Source organism: Alligator mississippiensis, chromosome 2 (assembly GCF_030867095.1).
Source record: "Alligator mississippiensis isolate rAllMis1 chromosome 2, rAllMis1, whole genome shotgun sequence".
NCBI classification, from domain to species: domain Eukaryota; kingdom Metazoa; phylum Chordata; order Crocodylia; family Alligatoridae; genus Alligator; species Alligator mississippiensis.
Window position 1 is genome coordinate 193,467,592 of NC_081825.1, and position 20,237 is coordinate 193,487,828.

Sequence of the window (20,237 nt, forward strand, 5' to 3'; positions counted from 1 at the left end):
AGAAGAACAAAGGGCGTGGTCCTGGTGGAATACCAGCTGACATTTATAAACAAGGTAAAAAAAACAAACAACTTCTCTTACCAGCTACACATTGTTATCATGGAAATCTGGAAACACGAACAGATTGTTGCCAGAATCATTACTATATTCAAGAAAGAAGATAGATTAGATTGCAGTGATTATTGTGGTATTGTACTCTTGTCCATAGCTGGGAAGAGCTTTGCCTGCATTCTTCTTAGTAGATTCACTTTTCTTGCTGAGGAAATTCTACCAAAGTCCCACTTGGATTTCAGACCACTCAGAGGTACAATGGGTATGATCTTTATTGCTAGACAGTAGGGGTGTGTGAAGCAGGCCATATTTGATTTGGATTCGGCTGGGTTCAGGGACAGTGATTTGATTCACTGATTTAGATCACTATCTTGATTCAATTTGGCCAAATCTAAATCTGAAGATTCGATTCTGATTCGGAGAATCAGCAATTCAGCCATAGACACAGCTTTGTATGTTTTTTCTACATACCTTGATGTACCAGGTGTGCCTCACGAATGCTGAGATGGTGGGACAGATGCAGTGTCCCACAGGAGCACTGGGGGCTCCCCGTGTGTTCAGCAGTGGACTGGAAGTACTTCCGGTCCACCTCCAGGTCTGCTGCTGAGCACACCCCCCCCCCCCCAACCCTCCGGTTCAGTGATCAGCCATGGGGGGACCCCATGTGTCCCCCCAGACCCAGGAGGCAGTCACCAAGCTGGAGGGGGGTCCCTTGTATGCTCCATAGCAGACCCGAAAGTGGACCGGAAGCGCTTCTGGTCCACTTCCAGGTCCACTGCTGAGCTTGCTGGGGACCTCCCTGCACTCCTGTGGGATGCTCCATCCATCCCAGCATCTTAGTGTTCACGAGCTGCCTGGTACCTTGAGGTATGTAGAAAAAACATATAAAGCTGTGTCTATGTCCAAATCGTTGAATCTCTCTGAATCGAATCAGAGGCTTCCGATTTGATTCAGAGAGATTAGTGGGTCTCCCGATTTGATTTGGATTCATAGATTTGACTGCTGAGTTGGTCCAAATCTCCTCCGAATTGAATCAGTGACCAAAGATTCACACAGCCCTAGTAGACAGCTGCAGAAGTGCTGTGAGCAACACAGATCTTTACCTGGCCTTTATGGACCCAAGACCTTTGGTTCAATCAATAAAGAGGCCCTATGGAAGATCCTGATAAGATTTAGACTCCTGCCAATTTTTTTTTACCATTATCAGACTTCTTGACTATGATATGACAGAAACCACCCTAAACAATGGCTCAGAAACAGACCCCTTTTCCTATTGGAACTGGAGTGAAGCAAGGATGTGTTTGCACCAATACTCTTTTCCATCTGTATCACAGTTATTCTGCCTCGCATTGCTTATAGGCTTCCATTTGGAGTCAACATCCAGTACTGCGTGAATGAGACTCTCTTTAACATCGACTGGTTATGTTCCAAATCCATGATAACTAATACCTCTTGATCGTCAATATACTGATGATTGTCTTATGTATGTCCACTCAGTTGAAGAGCTCCAGGTCTCTCTCGATTGCTTCTGTGAAACGCATGAAATGCTTGGACTCACTGTCAGCTTTACAAAAACCAAGATGTTTTATCAATCCACCCCAAATTAACTAGCTGCTTCTCCACATATTACAAATAGAGGGCAATCCTTAGAGATGTTGAGCACTTTCTCTACCTGGGTGGCCAACTGCTTCCCAAAAGGTAAGCATAGATGGCAATGTTCAACACTGGATAAAATCTGCTAGCGCTGCCTTTGGATACCTCTGAAGTCATATCTTCAATGACCATGGTGTCAGGACCCAAATGAAACTTCTCATCTGCCAGGCTGTTGTCATCCCTACCCTGTTGTATGGGTTTGAAACTTGGATGACATTGGAAACGCATGAAGACGCTCTGGATCATTACCATCAGTGATGTTTTCAAAAAATCCTCCATGTCAATCGGAAGGACAATAGAACTAATGCCAGTGTTCTGGCTCAAGCAAACACCACCAGCATTGAAGTCATATTTATACGGCACCAGCTCTGTTGGATAGGACATGTCATAAGGATGCCTGACAACCAGCTCCCAAAACCGGTCCTATACTCCCAACTTACCAGTGGTCACCACTCTTGAGGTGCACAAAAAAATAGATTAAAAAACACCTTGAAGGCTATTCTGAAGAAATACAATGTTAACATCAGTCTCTGGGAGACTCAAACACTGACTCATCTCCAATAGCACCATGATATGTAAGACATTGACCATTCTGAGCAAAGTTGCCTCACTTTGGAGTCAGATAAATGAAAAAGACAAAGAGAAAGCAGTGACCTGATATCATCAGGATCCTTTTCTTCTTCCTGAAACTATTTGTCACATCTGCAGTCAAACATGCAGATTTTTGGACTGGTCTCTTCAGCCATCTCCAGAGTCAGTGATTACTTCCCTATGTACTGGAAGAGCATCATACTTGTACTTAGGTACTGCTGAAAACAATGACAAGTTTTATACTGATACTAGTGAACTGACTGTCAAGAATGACAAATGAATTTCAAATAATGCCAATGCTCACAGTAGCCGAGTAATTGTCTTCTCACAGTAGCCTCACAATAGCTGGGAGCCTGGCTCCTGCTTTTCCTCAGTTGGCCCTTCCCTCTGCCCTTCCCACCACGCTGGGCTTCTGGCACTCTAACAGAGCATTATGGACTTCTCATGGTAACCTCACAGTAGCTGGGAGCCCTGCTCCCGCTTTTCCTCGTCTGGCCCCTTCCTCTGCCCTCCCTGCTGCACCAGGCTCCCGGCACCCTTAAAGAGTGTTATGGACACAGACAGACGAACTAAGCCCATATATAACAACTGCATCTAGAAGCATAACTACTGGGGTGGGTGAGTGGGACACAGGCCCAGTCACCAATTTTGAGGGGGCATAAAAATGGTGGTGGCTGCAATTAACAGCCTAGCCACCACAATGTCTGGTTTGTGCTGGGGTCCAGAAACTGCTTGGGTTGACTCTGGTTGCATCCACTCTATGGAGATGACACCATCTTTGCTAAGATACTATAATTAAAGCAGTACTGCTTCTGTGTGTAAAATAATCCTGAATACTGCTTGAACAAAGCAAGAGAGCTGCTTTATTTATGAGTATATAATGTAATCACAACAGCCGATTAGCTGCAGACTGGCTGCCATACAGCCTGGGAGAGCCTGTTCTTTTTTAAAGAGTTGTCAGTAAACTTTGAGCTAAATTTGGCATCTCTCATTGAAATCAGCAGAAGTTTTGGCTGGAGAGGGACATGTTCTGCTGTAATGAAGTTGCATGGACATAAGAAGAGTGCCAAATTTAGCTCCTTAAGTGTATTTGAGTCCATTAAACACTGTGTATTGTGGCCAACTTCCGTTGGTAGTGATGGTAAAGGAATGTAGTCATCCCTACCCTGTTGTTATGGGTATAGTGCAAACACTAGGTTGGTGATACTGAGTTTCATTAACAATGAATGTTAGTTTTAATGCCCTCATTACAGTCATTCATCTTCTTCTACTGGTATTTAGCTTGCATTCACTGAGACTTTGTTGGTTATTTGCATCAAACCACAGGCTCTTTAAATTGACCACTGATTTTTTGGTAGACCCAGGGATTATTTATATTGGTAAGTGTGTACAACATGTGTGAACAAAGCAAGTTGTAAACATCTGAAAGGTTTTTTATTTGGAACTACTGAATTATGGGAGGAAAAGATATAGATTCTTTTAAACATGGTCTCTGTACTCTAGAATGAAAAATCAGCAGTCAGACAAAAAAAGAACAAGAGGAAAAAAAATCCCTATAGGTTTGGTTGGGGCTACTGTGACAAAATGGTGTTCTCAGAGCAGTAAGACATGGGATGGTCCAGTGATTAAACTGTAGCCTAGGGGATTATAAAATCAGTGTGTTCCTTCCAACTCTACTAGAGACATCCTTTGTGAACCTGGACAAATCTTGTAAGTTCCTCTCTGCCTCAGCTTTCTCATGGGTAAAATAAGGGTAATATTTACATACCTTGCAAGGTGCTTCAAAGGCTATTTAATTATAATTTGTAAGGCACCCATACATTATGGTAACTTTAAAAGCATTTGTGACATTTCTGTGCCTGGGGGTCCTAAACAATGTTTGTTAGAAGGGGAAATTTCCCCAAACGTATGCTATTAGGGAAACAGGAGATAATATCTTTCAGCAACCTGAATTTGTTGGGAATGAAAATACCATCACTAAGATTAGCTGAAAGAATTACATTTAAGTGTATTGCTATCTGAACAAACTTTCATTCGAAACAATTTGGGCAATTTTATCCTACTGTAAGGGGTGTCATACAAATACTGAACATTTTGGTACAGGGACCACAGTTTTATCTGGGTATTTTGTGAGACATCTAGCCTATTTTTGAATACTGTTAAAAAAACAAAGAAAAGAATATCAGTTAGATAAATCATGGTGATATAGAGCAATGGTGAAAATAGGTCAAACTTTGTCCTAAAGATGAAATTGATGAACAATGGAGGGCATTCTTTATGTTCCTTTTGGAATATGTCTAAGGATTTCTAGATAATACTTGTTTTGAACTACTTCAAGTCACTGTCCTGGCTGAAGCCTGTATGCAGTGGAAAATCTATATGGGACAAACTGGGGAGAGGAGTTAATCCTTTTATGTCATTTCATGATAAATTTGGGCAAAACATGACAGGTAGATGTGGTTGCAAAAATAGATGCAAAATTGCAGGGAGAACTTAAATCTAACATAAAATCTTATCTTCAGTTATAATTTTGTTCTGGACTTGTTCACCAAGCCTCTAGATAACTTCCATATACTATTTAGTTTTGTCAGAGTGTCAATGGCCTGGGTAATATGTGTAGAGTTTAAAAAAAATGCCTTGCCTCTTAATTTCTTTGTTAATATATTATTTGTAATTTGCTGTAGCAATTTGGGAATCTCTGTTCTAAAGAGTGTTTAGTTATGGACTCAAAACAGAGGGTGTAGTATATAGATCAGACAGAAGCATGTACACAGGGAGCAAGGCTTTGTTTAAAGGCTGTGGAAGGCTATTTGAAAGCTTGGATGGAGCTTTTGGTGGGCTTTAATTCCCTTACTCTCATGAGCTTTCTGACCTTTTCTGGGAACCTAGGAATTACCAGCCACCCTGATGGTCAGTTCTGGTTTCACAATCACAGACATGGCAGCGTCTGTTTTAGGGGAACTGCTTTAAAGAAACTGCATAAAAAAATATTTTACACAGAGTACAACTGATGGACTCTGGCAGAATTTGATGAGGAAGGAACATACTCTACTTCTCCATTTTGTGCCCGCCTTATGTTAGTGTAGTTAATTCTTCAATTATCTAATTTACTCAGAAATGTTTGTATGGTACAAATTCTGCAGGACTGTTATTTATAAGATGATCAATTATATTAACTATTTAACAACTTGTTGATGAACTTTACAAGTAAATGACAAATGTTTAATTTATACAAATTGACTGTGTCACAAATCTGCTGCTTCAGAAGATTTTCAAGTTTGTCATAGTAAGCCACACAACTGCATGCATTTCTATTCTGCATGAATAGGTCACCAAAGGATAATGAGCGTAGTCTGCCCAGGAAGGATTTTCCTTTCCTTCCCAAAATTTCAGTTTCTCCATGCGTGATGTATATCAATTATAGATTATAATTATGGATGTGAATTAAGTGTGTGTATGTATTCATATGCTTGTTATAATTTGCCACATTCACACACTTGCTCAGGAAAAATGCCATAAAATTATATATTTTTAATATTCCTGGGTGTGTGGATGGGTGAAATAATCAAAGGAACAAGCAGGGGAAAAGGTTTAATCATAACAGGCAAGTCATTCCCCTGGTCACACTTATATGATTTCCATTTTCACAAGATTTCCAGAGCAATATGCAAATTATAGCCTGACTCAATTTGCCCTTGGTGGGTGAAAATTTGGCCTTGCCAACACACTTCCATGAGCCACTGAGCAAAGAAATTTGCTATTAGCAATTAAAGACAAGTTAAGTTCCTAATCTTCAGAAGCGCTGCCTTGGAGTTGCCTGCTTAGCCCCTCTCAGGATTGGATTGTAATACAGAAATGTGTAAAAGTTGTGTATAAACTTTGTGCAAAGGGCCTGTTTATTTCATAGTGAATTGTGTGTGATTGAATTCTTTTGGCCCGGAGTCTGGGGAAATGCAAATGAAAAAGAACAGCTGGATTGGGAAGAAAGGCTGATTTTGTCCTTAAAGCACTGTGCTAGAATTTGAGGGGGTCAAATCCTGGCTCTACCATCATCATCTTATGTGAGTTTGGGCAAGTCGCTTCTACTTTCTGAGCCCCAATTTTCAGTCTTTTGCTTGGGTACTGCTTCCTTTTTTGTATTTTCATTTTCATTGGTTTGGAATGTAAGTTCTTCAGGGTTTGGTCTGTCCCTAGTGCTTGTTTGTGTTGTGCTTGCCCCAAGAGGGCCTGCAAGTGGTTTGGTATCACTACTCCCTAGTATAATAAAGACAATAGTAAATGAGGTTATTGCGTAGGCGTTACACAAATGGCATGTGAGTGTTGAACTGTCAGGCAAATGATCTGGATCAAAAATTGCCCTTGAGATTCTTAGTTAGCTGACATATGTGCAGAAGTTATTTTTGAGCTGGATTTACATTTTACCATTCAGGTCCTCGTGTTTAGATAGAGAGAAGTAATTGCACTTTATGCAGCTATAATATTGCATTGCTCCATCATTTTTACAATAACATTAAATAAGTAATTGAGCTTTAAAATGTTAATATTTTTGTTGAAAAAAACCCTGATTTTTCTTTTTTTCAAAACCCAAGGTAATGTATTACTGTTTTTCACTTCAAGAAATGAAGCAAATGGGGCATATATTTTGTACATTTGATATATTTTAGGTATATAAGGTCCTGCTCTGTGGCAGGCAGATGAACTAGATCAGGGGTGGCAACCTACAATACAATACTTGTGCATTTGAACTTCTAATTCCTGAAAAAAACAGTTTGCATCTGCTATAATTTTAAATTGATTTTCATAGGTATACATTGACAGTTGTTTTTCAGTCTAGTGGTTTGGTATATACATGGAAAATGTAGTGGAGCTGCTTCTCTGTAGACAGGCCAATTCGCACTGTAGCATTATAACTATTTAACTTGCATATCTTGGTGCCTGATTAGTATAGTGTTCTGGTTATTTTCTTCCCCCCAAGTGCAGTTTTAGTCTTTTGCTCCAGTAGGGCAAAGTTAAGGTAGTGCTGGTGATGTGAGTGTAATTCAAATTAACTGTAGTCCTGCCACCATGACACCTTTAGCCAGAGATCCTTCACCCCACTTCCCTTAAGAGGCTTGTCAGAGGCCATCACCTTTAGCTTTAAAAGCCTTCTCATTCTCTTGCTCTGAGCCAAAATAAGTGCATCTTGCCAATACCCCAGGGCCATGAGTTAAAATAGACCTATGAGAGGCAGATAGAAGTCTTCCAAACAGAACCTAAATCTTACTAGGGGGTCACTACTTTTGCAAGAACCAACAGGTTGATGGAAAGGGGAGGAATGCCCCTTGGAGTTTGCCTTCAAGATATGTTAGAGGGAATTATATTATCCTAAGGGATATTCCGTCACATATTAGTCACTGGGCTACATTCAAGAGACAGGGGAGGGAAGAACCCATCCTTCCCCATCACTCTTTGGCCTTCTCTTGCTGACCAGTTAATGTAGAGTTGTCCATGAGTTAAGTGTAGCTTACCAAGGGAAGTGCCATAGTAGTATTCTTTATTTAAAGGCATTATCTTTTCAAGTTACCGGTAGATTTAATCAATTAAATTTGCTTTTGTGATTTTTAGATAAGGAGACCTAAACACATTTGTTTAGGTCTCCTGCTTAGGAGGCTATCAAGTAACACCACTCCACTAACAAGTCTATTTTTAGCAGTCATAATTTAGCAATCCCTTGGCCCTAAAGACAATTTGTAGGTGGTATGGCTACTAATTTGCTCTTGGTCCCTTCCCAACTTCACCTTTGGACTCCTACCAACCCCTGTAAACTCTTTGGCCCCTGATTCCACCATATTGGCCCCTTGAATGTTATTCTTGCATATGCAACCCTCCGGCCTCTTTGTTCCGGCTTTGGCTGACAAATGAGACGAAGTGATCTGTTTAACTCTCTAATAGTTTCTTCTAAGTTTTTCCCCAAATCTTTGATAATGTTTTATCTTCACACAGATAGTGAGCGGATATCTTGAGCCAAGATTCCGTCTACTATCTACATAAAGTAATCAAAAGACCATGGTACATCTGGACTGTCTCAACAGCTTTGACTTTTGACCCAGTCATGTTACTTGTAGACAACTTATTGCCTTCTCTTCACTTTCTGGATCTCCTCTTTCAGGGACTAACTTGCCAACCCTAACTTCAATGGTTTATGGCTATGTAGGTCTCTTGTTCAAATGTATTGGAATATGAGAGTATCTAAATACCAACCCCCCACAAACACATTCATTTCCCTTTTCATGTCCCAGTGACAAGGTATTTAGCAAAATTTCTAGATTCACTTGGAATCTATGACAGGGTCATGCCATGACTGCTTTTGCTATGGCCTCAAACTTAGAATCATAGAAAATTAGGGCTGGAAGGGACCTCAGGAGGTAACCTAGTCCAAACCCCTGCTCAAAGCAGGACCATCCCCAAGTAGATCATCCCAGCCAGGGCTTTGTCAAGCTGGGCCTTAAAAACCTCCAAGGGTGGAGATTCCACTATTACTCTAGGCAACCCATTCCAGTGATTGACCACCCTCCTAGTGAGAGAGTTTTTCTTAATATGCAACCTAAACTTCCCTTGCTGCAACTTGAGATCATTGCTCCTTGTTCTGTCATCTGCCACCACTGAGAACAGTCTAGCACTATTCACTGCGGGGTGTAGTAGATACACTGGAGGGTAGGACTAGGATTCAGAGTGAGCTAAGCAGATTGGAGGATTGGGCCAAAAGAAATCTTATGAGGTTTAACAAAGGTAAGTGCAAAGCCCTGCACTTAGGACAGAAGAATCCCATGTACCACTATAGCCTGGGGAATGACTGCTTAAGCAGCAACTATGCAGAAAGGACCTTCGGAGTTGCATTGAATAATAAGATGGATATAAGTCATCTGTGTGATACTGTTGCCAAGAATGCTAACAGCATATTGGGCTGAATGAGTACAAATGTTGCCAGCAGATCAAGGGAAGTAAAGATTCCCTTCTATTCTGCACTGGTAAGGCCACATTTTGAGTACTGTGTCCAGTTTCTTCCCCCACCCCAATCCACACACACACACTAGAGACAGGATGTGGACAAGTTGGAAAGCATCCAGCGGTGGGCAACAAAAATGGTTTGGGGGCTGGGGCACATGACTTATGAAGAGAGGCTGAGGGAACTGGGTTTATTTAGTCTGCAGAAAAGAAGACTGAGGAAGGATTTAATAGCAGCCTTCAACTACCTGAAGAGGGGTTCGAAAGAGGATGGAGCTAGATTATTTTCAGTGGTGGCCAATGATAGACCAAGGAGTAATGGTCTCATGTTGCAGCAAAGGAGGTTTAAGTTGGATATTAGGAAATCTTTCTCAGGAGGGTGGTGAAGTACTGGAACAAGTTACCTAGAGAGGTGGTGGAATTTCCATCCTTGGAAGCTTTTAAGGCCCAGCTTGACAAAGTGCTGGCTGGAATGATCTAGCTGGGGATGGTCCTGCTTGGAGCAGGGGGTTGAACTAGATGACTTCCTGAAGTCCCTCCCAACTGTAATTTTCTATGATTCTATGATCCTCTTTGTAACCACTCTTGAGATAGTTAAAGGCTGCTATCAAATCCCTCCTCAGTCTTTTCTTCTGCAGACCAAATAAGCCCAGTTCCATCAGCTTCTCCTCATAAGTCATGTGCCCCAGCCCCCAAAACATTTTCATTGCCTTCCACTGAATGCTCTCCGAATTGTCCACATCCTTTCTCTGGTGTGGGGGGCTCAAAACTGGACACAGTACTCAAGGTGTGCCTCACCAGTGCAGAACAGAGGGGAATAATTACTTTCCTTGAACTGCTGGCAACACTCCTCCTAATGCAGCCCAGTATGCTGTTAGCTTTCTTAGCAACAAGGACACACTATTGACTCGTATTCAGTTTATTATTCACTGTAACCCGACGCCGCTTTCCTTGCAACCTCTAGGCTGTCAACTGTGTACCTTAGCATCTGCACTACCCCAGCTCCTCTCCCCTCATTACAACTATTGAAATAAGATGTCCAAATAGTGGTACTATAGTTATCACATAGAGTTTCATTTTATTCTTTTACAAAGCAAAGGTAAAAGGCAGTATTAGGAGACTTTATTTTCCTTTATAAGTATAGGGTTTTTTTATTCTTTAATTGAGGATTCTGACTCCTTTTCTTTCAGGTTCAGTTTTCCACTGAGAGGTCTGTTTTATTCTTTGTATCCTTTTCTGCTTCAAACCTCTTGCTTAATACTTGACAAGCCATAGACAAAGCACCCTTAGCTCTTAAAATCAGGGTATATTCAAAGTTTGTTGGATTTGTCACAGCAGCTTTCAAGTGCTGCTTTTTCTATTTTTCAAAAAAACCCTCTCCTCTTACATCAGCAGTCTTGCAAATTATCACCTTAGTTCTCATCTCTTCTCACTCTGAGCTTTGTCCTTTATTTCTGTTTTGCTAAAGCTGATAGCACCAGGGCAGCAAGACCCATGCTATTTTATTTGCTTGGAAAATACCATGCACAATGATGGTATGTTACAAATGATGATGATAAAGTATGTAGTGCTTGGATACTACATGTCCTCTGTAGCTATTGCTAATCTCATTGTATCGGTCCAAAATAAACATAAAGGGTTAGAAAGCAGGATTTTAGATACTCTCTGATTTTTTTTGTTTTTTACTCTCAACTATGCCTACCTGGAATGACCCCTCCTTGCCTATTATTCTCTATAGAGGTTTCTGCTGAGTAAGGTGGCTTCCAAGCCTTTGTTTCTTTCTTTGGTTTCTATACTGGATAAGTTTTTTATTTCTGTTTTTTTCTACCAGTGTGACCCTTCCAAGGCTCTCAAGGACTCCAGTGCCGTATCCTCAATTATTGTGTCAGTGTTTTCAGAGGGAGTGTAAATTGTGGGAAGACAATGCAAATTCTCAGTGTGAGACTTAGTATTTCTGAGAAACAAACATGACATTTACAAGTGAAAAACAATTTTCAGACTAAATATATCAGCTAAAGGGCTACAGTTGGATGTAATAAAATCCTAGATCTCCAGCCCTAATCAACCTGCAACCAACTATAGTACAGAACCCTATAACGCACATACACATGCTTTAGGGATTGTTGGTTGTAGCCATGTTGGTCTAAGGACATAGGCAGAAAAATTGTTCTTTGCAAGCTTTAGGGCACAAACACCCTTCTTCAGGCATAAGGAAAGTCTCCTTATGCCTGAAAAAGGGTGTTTGTGCCCAAAAACTTGCAAAGAACATTTTTTCCAACTATTTAGTTGGTCTAATAAAAAATATCACATCTACCCAAATAACCTTGTCTGCACATACTTGTTTTTAAAATGTTTTAAAATTTCTTCTTTTAACATGATGTATACAATGCATCAAGGTGTACTGTACTGAAGGTTCTTTAGGCTTCTGACAGACATAAATTTAAACATGCAGTGAGATCTGTGGAGTTTTACCCAGGATCCCAAAAAATGGTGCAACCTGCCATTCCAGATCTTGAATGTTTAGCATGGCAGGAGTCATGATTTCTGGGATGCAGGGTAAAATTCCTCAGATCTCACTGCATGCCTGGAACCTTTAAAGCTGAGCCAGGCAGCCTAGCACTGGGGACCAGTCCTGGATGCCCAGGTACACAACGAGGCTTTCAATTTGCCAGTGCAGGGTGAACCCATTGGCTCCCCCCATGCCAGCCGATTCAAAGCTCTGCCATGAAGCCAGGGATCAGTCTACACAGGAGTGCTTTAATGTGCCATCCATTCAAATTAGAGTGCCATACAAACTAGCCACAAAGATGTTCCACATTCTGTGTGGCTGGCTTGCCACCGTATGGCATAATAAAATGGTACAACATGTGGCATGTTATTATGTGATACATAATACTATTGTATCACAATAATGTGTGGCATGTTATGTATCACACGATTAAAAACTTAATCATGCAATAAAATGTAGTGCCTGCCTATAATGCCATACAAACCATCTAATGTTATTGGGGCAGATCTTTGTGCAGTGTAAATTGTTATTGTTAGCTGACTCTGGTGGGGCACTTTATACCAGCTGAGGATCTGCTCCTTTGACCCTCAAGTGACGTGGAGTGAAACTAACGCACAAACAAACTAGAGGTGAGGACAGACAAATGTACCACTATTACACGAATTAACTCATTTATGATCCACTTATATAATCATCTCTATAATGAAGTAAGCATTGTTTCACCTTCAGCTTGATTTCCTGTTAACAAACCTCAGTGATTTCATTTACCTGCTTGGTGAAAAAGAGTTTTTACACAAGTAACATTCCCATCCAGTGGAAGGAAATTTTGCCTATGACAGGAATGAATGATAGGTCCTCCCCAAAAAATAATTTTAACAAACATCTGAGAAAACACACAATTTATGAACTTTACACACAAAGTAAATTGGTGCCAGAAATATAATTATGTTTTGGTAATAGACTGGTTGGTGCACATATAACTGTTTATTTTATCCAGTGAGTACGTTTATGTAAGCTTAGTCCTCATTCGCTAGTAATAGGACATCCTCTCCTTAAGGAAACTGAAAACGTAATGCCTATACATCTTAGGGGAAGAGCCTAAATGTGAATATAAGACTGGAAGCTGGAAAAGATTGTACATAACCCATTTCCCACTAGCACAATATTAAATGCAATTATTTTCTTTCTGCTAAAATCTTGAATGTATCTTGCAACACAACCTCAAATAGTCCCCCGCTGCTGTTGATTATAGTGAATCCCACTTCCTGCCACCCAGCAAGTCTTTGCAATTTTCTCTTTTTCACCACCCTGTGGAGATAAATAATGTATATTAATGTGAAAATATCAACAGTTGAATCCCTTAATATTCTCCACAAAATAAAGCTTCTCTTTAAATCAAAGGATTCATATCTTCTATTAATTTCTTTTTGCAAAAAGAAGCAAGTTCTTCATACAGGAGCTTTGAAAAGTTTGAAATCCACCATTAGAAAATGAGTAGGTGAAATGTTCAATAGTAGAGACAAGGTTCTTCGGGTAAATGTGAAATCTTTTATTAGACAACTAAATAGTTGGGAAAATTGTTCTTTTTGAGCTTGCAAAGAACAATTTTTCCAACTATTTAGTTGGTTTAATAAAAGATATATCACATTTACCCAAAGAACCTTGTCTGCCAACGTCCTTAGACCAACACAGCTACAACCAAAACCCCAGAAACATGAAAGAGACTGTTTTTTGTACTTTACCTAAACCTACTAAAACCTAACCATCTCCATCCCACTTTTTTCATTCTATAGCCCTTGAAACAACTCTTTCTTTTTTATTCCATATTTCAGAATCCTTCCTTCAGTTAGTCAGAATTTTTTAAAAAGTTTATTGGCTATGATCACGGTAGATATCTACACTCAAAATAAATTGATAATCTCTTATAATTTGTATATCACCACTGAAAATCTTAAATTCCATCTCTTCCTAGTTTTGTATGTTTAATATATTTAAACATTGAATAGATTTTCTTTGTAACAGTAAAGCTAGAGGAACTGGAGAAAAACAAAATGAAAACAAAGTGAATTCAGGGTGGGGGGGGGTGAGGGGGATGGGACACGACCAACTATGATCCTACGGCTTTACAACCCACTTTTAGGTTACAACCTTACAACCTTAAAGTGGAAAACTATCATGACAAAGGAAAGGAAGATTTATCTTTCTTAACTTAGGATGACAGGTGCAAAAAGCAATGTTGAGTCAAGAATGTTTTAATTTTGCTCGATATTTTGCTTTTTATTTCTAAAAACCACCAACATAGATGCTGCTGCTCTGGAATGCAAAGGTCTCTTATTTTGCCTTTATTTTTTAACATAAACATCCACTTTAGTCACAAATTCCTCTTACATATATTAAATAGTTAATTGAAGGGAATGTCAAGAGAAAATGAAAATACCAAAATATTCTAGAACCAAGCCTTTGAAACATGCATCCTATATTAAAATGTTATTACATTGAAAAACAAACAAACAAACCAGCAAGCATTTATTGAGACAGAAGTAAATCCTGCCTTATTTTGTGTAATTTTGGTGGGTTCTTCCTTTATCAGGAGTAAAATAATTCCACTGCTGCTCATGCCAGAATTTGAGGAGCCATCCAGGAGTCAACACACCTTGCTTGGCATGGTTCCTAGCTCTTTGGCAGTACCCTCCATGTGCCTGTGTACTGGGGGTTTTGACTGGGTGATGCTTGTAAGGTATGTTGCATCTATCATTTCCCTATGTGGTTTCAGGATGCAGCATTAGTGCAGACAGTTGCAAGTCTGCAAATATTTACATGCATGCTTAGTCTAACAATTGAGAACAGTCTCTGTTTTGGTAAAGATAAGTGTGGTGGACTTGGATTAGGACTAGCACTTCAGGATTAGGGCCTGATCTACTGTGTATATTGTTCAGTAGACAGGATCATTTTTATTCCAGGAAAATTAGACTATAGATAGGAATGCACAGTTGTTCAAGAGTCCATTGAGCAAATGAAATCTAACCAGGTAATATGAAGTGAATATTTCTGTAATTTGCTGGAATACACCCATTTGAAACAGGATAAATAGAAGAAACAACATAAGCATTAAGAGAACTTAGAATTTATTCAGCATCTGAGGTGAAAACCTAAGAATTTATGCAGATGTCTCACCCAGGTCATATATGAAGGTCTTTTTATGACCGGGATTAAATTTTGGGAATTATTTTTAGAAGTCAGTAGATCTCTTTGCAAGTGAATATCAAGTAAATACATTGTCCTACTTGTACCAGAAAATGTTTAATAATATTTACTCTTATGTATATTTCTCTATTGAAAGGTTTAAAAAGGCTTTACAAAACTGGGACTTGAACCTGCAAAAGTTATTAGTGTAAGAAACATTATGCACAGGAGTGGTCCCACTAATTTAGCCCTGATCCTACGAAGACCTATACCCTGCTGAACTTTATGCACAGTAGGCATATCTACACGTGCAGTTAATGTGACTGAATATACTCTGGCTCAAATTGAGCCAGAATAAACTAATCCCAGTGTCACTGTCTACATGGTAATTTAAGCGCAGTAATTTACTACGCTGCCAGATACCACTTGTATGTGATGGGACTACCCAGCAGTGCAGTAAATTAGTGTTTCCCTGATTGCTGCACACATGTTGATGCTGATGCTTTACTGCACAGCATATTAGTCTGCTGCATAGTAAAAGTCTCATGTAGATGGGCCCAGTGAGTAATCCTATTAGACTAAACAAGACTACTTAAAATGTGTAAAGTTAAGCATATACCTGAGACTTTTCAGGATTGGGACCCTTAATAGAAGTCCTTATTACATGTAAACATAGATGGACTGATTATTTAAGGAGTCCCTTAGGAATTAAGAGTCCCAGCATCTCCCTGAGATAGCTAAATAAGATAATCTCCATTAAATGGACAGGAAGACTGAGAACCCAAAAGGTTTAGGGCCTAACTGTTCACAAATCGATGCCTATATGTGTATATATTTGTGCATGTACCCGATCTAAGCACACTAATCTTAATGAATTCATCTAAATTGGGTTTGAAATATGCGTGTCTGAACGTTTTGGCCAAAGTAACTTGCTTAAAATCTCTCTGTAAGTTTGCACCAAAAGTAGGACTGGAACCCAGATCTTCTGTTTCAGTCCTTCCTCTCAAATTCCTGTTAATTTGACATATTTGTAAATGCTACTGGGTAACCTCTACTGTTGCAGCTTTGCAGTACTCCGTGTATTATCATACAAAGTGAAGGTGTAGAAAAGAATATGGGCTTCTTTTGTGCAGGCAGCTAGCACCTGGGTTGTAGAAACAGTTTCACACCAAAGGAAAACTTGGAGCTATAGATTGTTTAATGCACAGATCTCGTGCTTTAGTTGCAGTGTTAAGAAGTCCTTGTTGTTATGAATGTGCGTTATGAGTATATTGTACACAGTCCTGGTATGCAAATGTCTAGCATTCAGAGAAGTGAAATAATTCTGTATTATTATTATCTTTGTAAATTACATCTTAAGAGTTTGTTGAGGACTTTATGATGGCAGTTTTCTATAGTCACAGTCATACAGCACAAAGTGTTTCTTTCATTATTAACAATAACTGAGCCAATGAAAATGCTTTTAAATATACACCAGACAAGCAGTTATCCAGCTCTTCCTTCTTACCATCCACAAACCATCTTTTAGCATTTTACAAACCAGCATATAAAATAGCTTTGTAAACATCTGCTTTTCATTGTTAATTGTCAGGGAAATCTAGAGATTTAAATGCTTCTTTTGTAGCACTCCTTAATCCTATCAAGAAGAATAGCTCTGGATGTTTCTCCCTTTTCTACTGAAGATACCTCCTTTAGGCTGATTTAAAAAAAAAAAATATTTTTAGTTTTTATTTACTTGCAGACAACTTGCAGTCTGAAATAATTTCAGGTCTACATTGCAGGCTGTGTGGCAACTCATTAAATTTATTAAGAAAATTATGCCATTTAATATATTTCCTAATCACCTTTAAAGTATGTAAAATCAGAAATTCAATATATTTTTCCCATTAAGATTTGTTCAGTATTTTCCTTCATGTAAATTATTGAATTGTATGTTTTTATGAAGCACATAAAAGAAATCCCACGATCTTAGCCAAGAATGTTGACCCCCAACATAGCAAAGGACAGATAAGTAAAGAGATACATCTTTTGTCCACAGTGCAATTACTATTTTTAAAGAACATTGTCTTTATTTTAGTACGCTTTTCTGTTCTAATAATCAAGTCATTAATGTCAAGTGAGTGTGTCTGGCAATGATTTACTTAAGGTAGCATTCATAACACACAGTAGCTGCATTATACATGAAAAATAAATCCATTCATGTTCTATTTCTAACCATATAAATGTTTTAAAATTGTATTGTGGTCCTAGATTTGCAGTGTTTGACTTTTCACCCCTTCTACGCCCAGAAAAATCATTTGTGATTTAAAAATTATTTTTAAATATTTTTGCATTCCTTAAACTGGAATCCTGAATTTTTAAATGTGACCAGATTTGGTTCATTGAGCTTTGATATTTTTTCCTTAAGAATTTAAATCTTTTTCACCTTTTTCTTTTCATATCTTTAAAATCAAATCAGTTTAGCTGCTGGTTCTCAACTGTAAATTGAGTTATGATTTTAACAATGTTATACCTCTCTTGGTTTTCTTTAACCAAGTAGTAATTTGAAAAGTGCTGTTTTGTATGTATAGTTCTTACTCCTTACTCGTATGCATTTACTTTTAGAATTTGTTTTATAGAACAGTTATAAGCATAGACCTTATCATCACTGCATGTAAAATTAATTGAAATGACATATTGTTGCAGTTTCTATGACAACCATATCATGATGCTGATGCTCTCAAAAATTTATAAACTACAATTTCAACTATGATAATGCCAGTGAACACTGTTAACATTTATTTACTTAAGACTCTGGTTAGAACTAAACTTCCATTACTTTGTAAAACTGCTGATGAAAAGACATACTTTCGTGAGCTTTTTTTTGTAACCGAGGTCTTATTTTTATGTGAATATTTTGATAATATGTAGCAGAATTAAGACAAAACCAGATATGATCCAACCCAAACCAAGGAAAAATGTAAACTGGCAGTCAAAAAAAATTTATATTTTCAAAGAAACTGTCACATGTAGTATTGCTCTATTTGTGGAGTGAACAAAGCCCATTCAGTTTTATTTCCATAGTCATAGATGCATATCCTGCACTTACCTGTACATGCAGGTGCTTTGCTTCACTGGAACACATGTGCAGTTATAAAGTTACTTGCCAAAGTGTCTGCAGGATCCAGTTCACAGTGACAGAATCATAAACAGGATTTAAAAATATCCACTATAAGTGCCTTGTTTAAATGTGAAAAAGTTGTCTTCTAACTTAAATGATTTTTTTCTGTGTTGAACCAACATCTTTGCTGCAATTTTGCTGTTTTATTAAAACAGGGTCTTTTTGGAACTCACTTGGTTTTTGTAGGGTATGACTATGCATTCTATTCCAGTAACACTCACGTTCAAATCAGTGGTTTGCTTGAGTAAAAATTGTAGGATCAATAGCAAGATGCCTGGTTTTGTAGTTCTTTATAAGGATAGGTTGCATAGATTGAAAAAAAAATAAAATTTTTGCTGGCATAACAATTTGCATTTATAATAAACAATGTGCTTTGCATTTCATACACACAATTCTCAGGCACGTGACTTTTGGTCAGTGACAGAGAGAAGATGTCAAACACCAAAGCATTAAGGCAGATTTCCACAAAGTCATTTCACATGTTCTGTCCTGCCAGGATTGCAGGCTGTGGAACTACACTTGATGCTGAGCAATAAGAAAAATTACAAATAATTTAATGTTCAAATAGATTGAGATCGTCTCCCATTTCAGTCTTAACCTGTGGAATAATGCTAAGCAGTTTCTAGCTAATGTTGCAGGTGTAGTAAACCATCTAGGAAACGTCAACACTTATCCAGAGATTACACCCTAGCGACCTACTTTGGGCTTAATTTGGTGTCAAGAAGTTGCAGCAGAAAATGTTGGTGCTGGCAAATTGGTTTTAAGGAGGGAAGGAGGCCCTCTTGCTAGCCATAAAAGATGCTAGATTGTTTGTACATACTTTACTACATCATCCCTGTGCCTTTTTTATCCACCTCCCTTCCCTTGTGGTCTGCTCTGCTACTTTCATTAAATATTTGCAACCTGCTTATAATAATAATGCTAATACTAATAATAATAATACCCCCCCACACACACACTAAAATGTACAGCCTGGCTGAAGTGCAGTCTTTCACTCCGGCTAGGGTCTCCCTGGAAGAACTTGACCCTGACACAGGCCTGCAAGCTCCTGCAGCCCCGGAGCAGTGAGTGGAGGGAGCACCTACCCATCCACCTGTGCCATCACGGAGTGCCAAGGCCCCACAGGGTCGTGGACTAACCTGCCGCCCAGATCTGACACTTCCCTTTTCTTCCTCAGCCGGTGGCCAAGTGCCAGGACCCCCGGGGGCTGCAGGAGGGACAGCCTTCAGCTCGCAGCTCTCGCCGGAGTTTCGCGCCGCGCCCGGCTCTCGCCCTCGCGGGTGAGGCGGGAGCTCTCGCTTTCCCGGCCGGGCTCGCTCGCAGCCCCGCCGAGAGGCAGAGCCGCCCGCACCCACCTGTCGGCTGCAGCCGAGGGCTTCCCGCAGCCCCGCCGGGGGGCAGGACCAGCCAGCTGGGCACACGCCTGTTGCTCATCCCGGGGCCGGGCAGCGAGACCCCCCCCTGCCGCACGGCTTCGCCTCTCCAAGCCCCTCCAGGGTGCGTGTGAAAAGCAGCCCCGGCCCCCGCCGGCGGGGCAGTGCGGGCCGCACAGGGGCCAGCGGGGCTGAGGGGCTGGGGGCGCCCCCAGGAGCGGCGCCCGCCGGGCGCTGCTCCCTCCCTTCCCCGCGCCGGCCGCCAGGTGGCGCGTGAGGCCCGTTCACGGCCTGGCCCGGGCCCGCTCGCGCCGGGGAGGCAGCCTCGGGGCGCTGGGCAGCTCTGCTGCTGCCCCCGGGCCTGGCCTGGCCCTGCGGGGGGGGCCCGCTTGCAAAGCAACCCCCCGACACGTGCCCCCCAAGCGAGGCGGGGAGGTGATGGGGGGAAACCTCCTCCTTTCCCGCAAAGCAGCCCTGGCACCTCACTTGCACCCCCCCACCCTCCAGATCCTCCAGCAACTCCGCGCAGAAAGTCAAGTCCCAGCGGCTTGCAGCCTCCCCGCCCGGCTCGTCCCAGCCGGCAGCAGGGCCCCCAGGAGTCCCGCGGGGGGTGGCGGGGAGATGCTCGCTGTCCCCGGCGTTGTCTGGGCTCCCCGGTGCCACCAGCAGCGCCTTCACCGCGTGCGGAGTGAGTTGCAAATCCCCCCCCCCCCTTTTCTTTTCTTTTTTTAGT

General features: G+C 40.6%; 1 protein-coding gene across 1 annotated transcript in view; it reads left to right on the forward strand.

Moving 5' to 3' along the window:
- Positions 1 to 19,876: 19,876 nt before the first annotated feature.
- The window catches only part of SOX6 (SRY-box transcription factor 6), a 532,213-nt gene continuing 531,852 nt past the window's right edge, over positions 19,877 to 20,237 (forward strand). The window contains exon 1 of the mRNA XM_059722632.1: positions 19,877 to 20,192. The gene's annotated coding sequence lies outside the window, so the exon portion shown is untranslated. The remainder of the gene's footprint in view (positions 20,193 to 20,237) is intronic.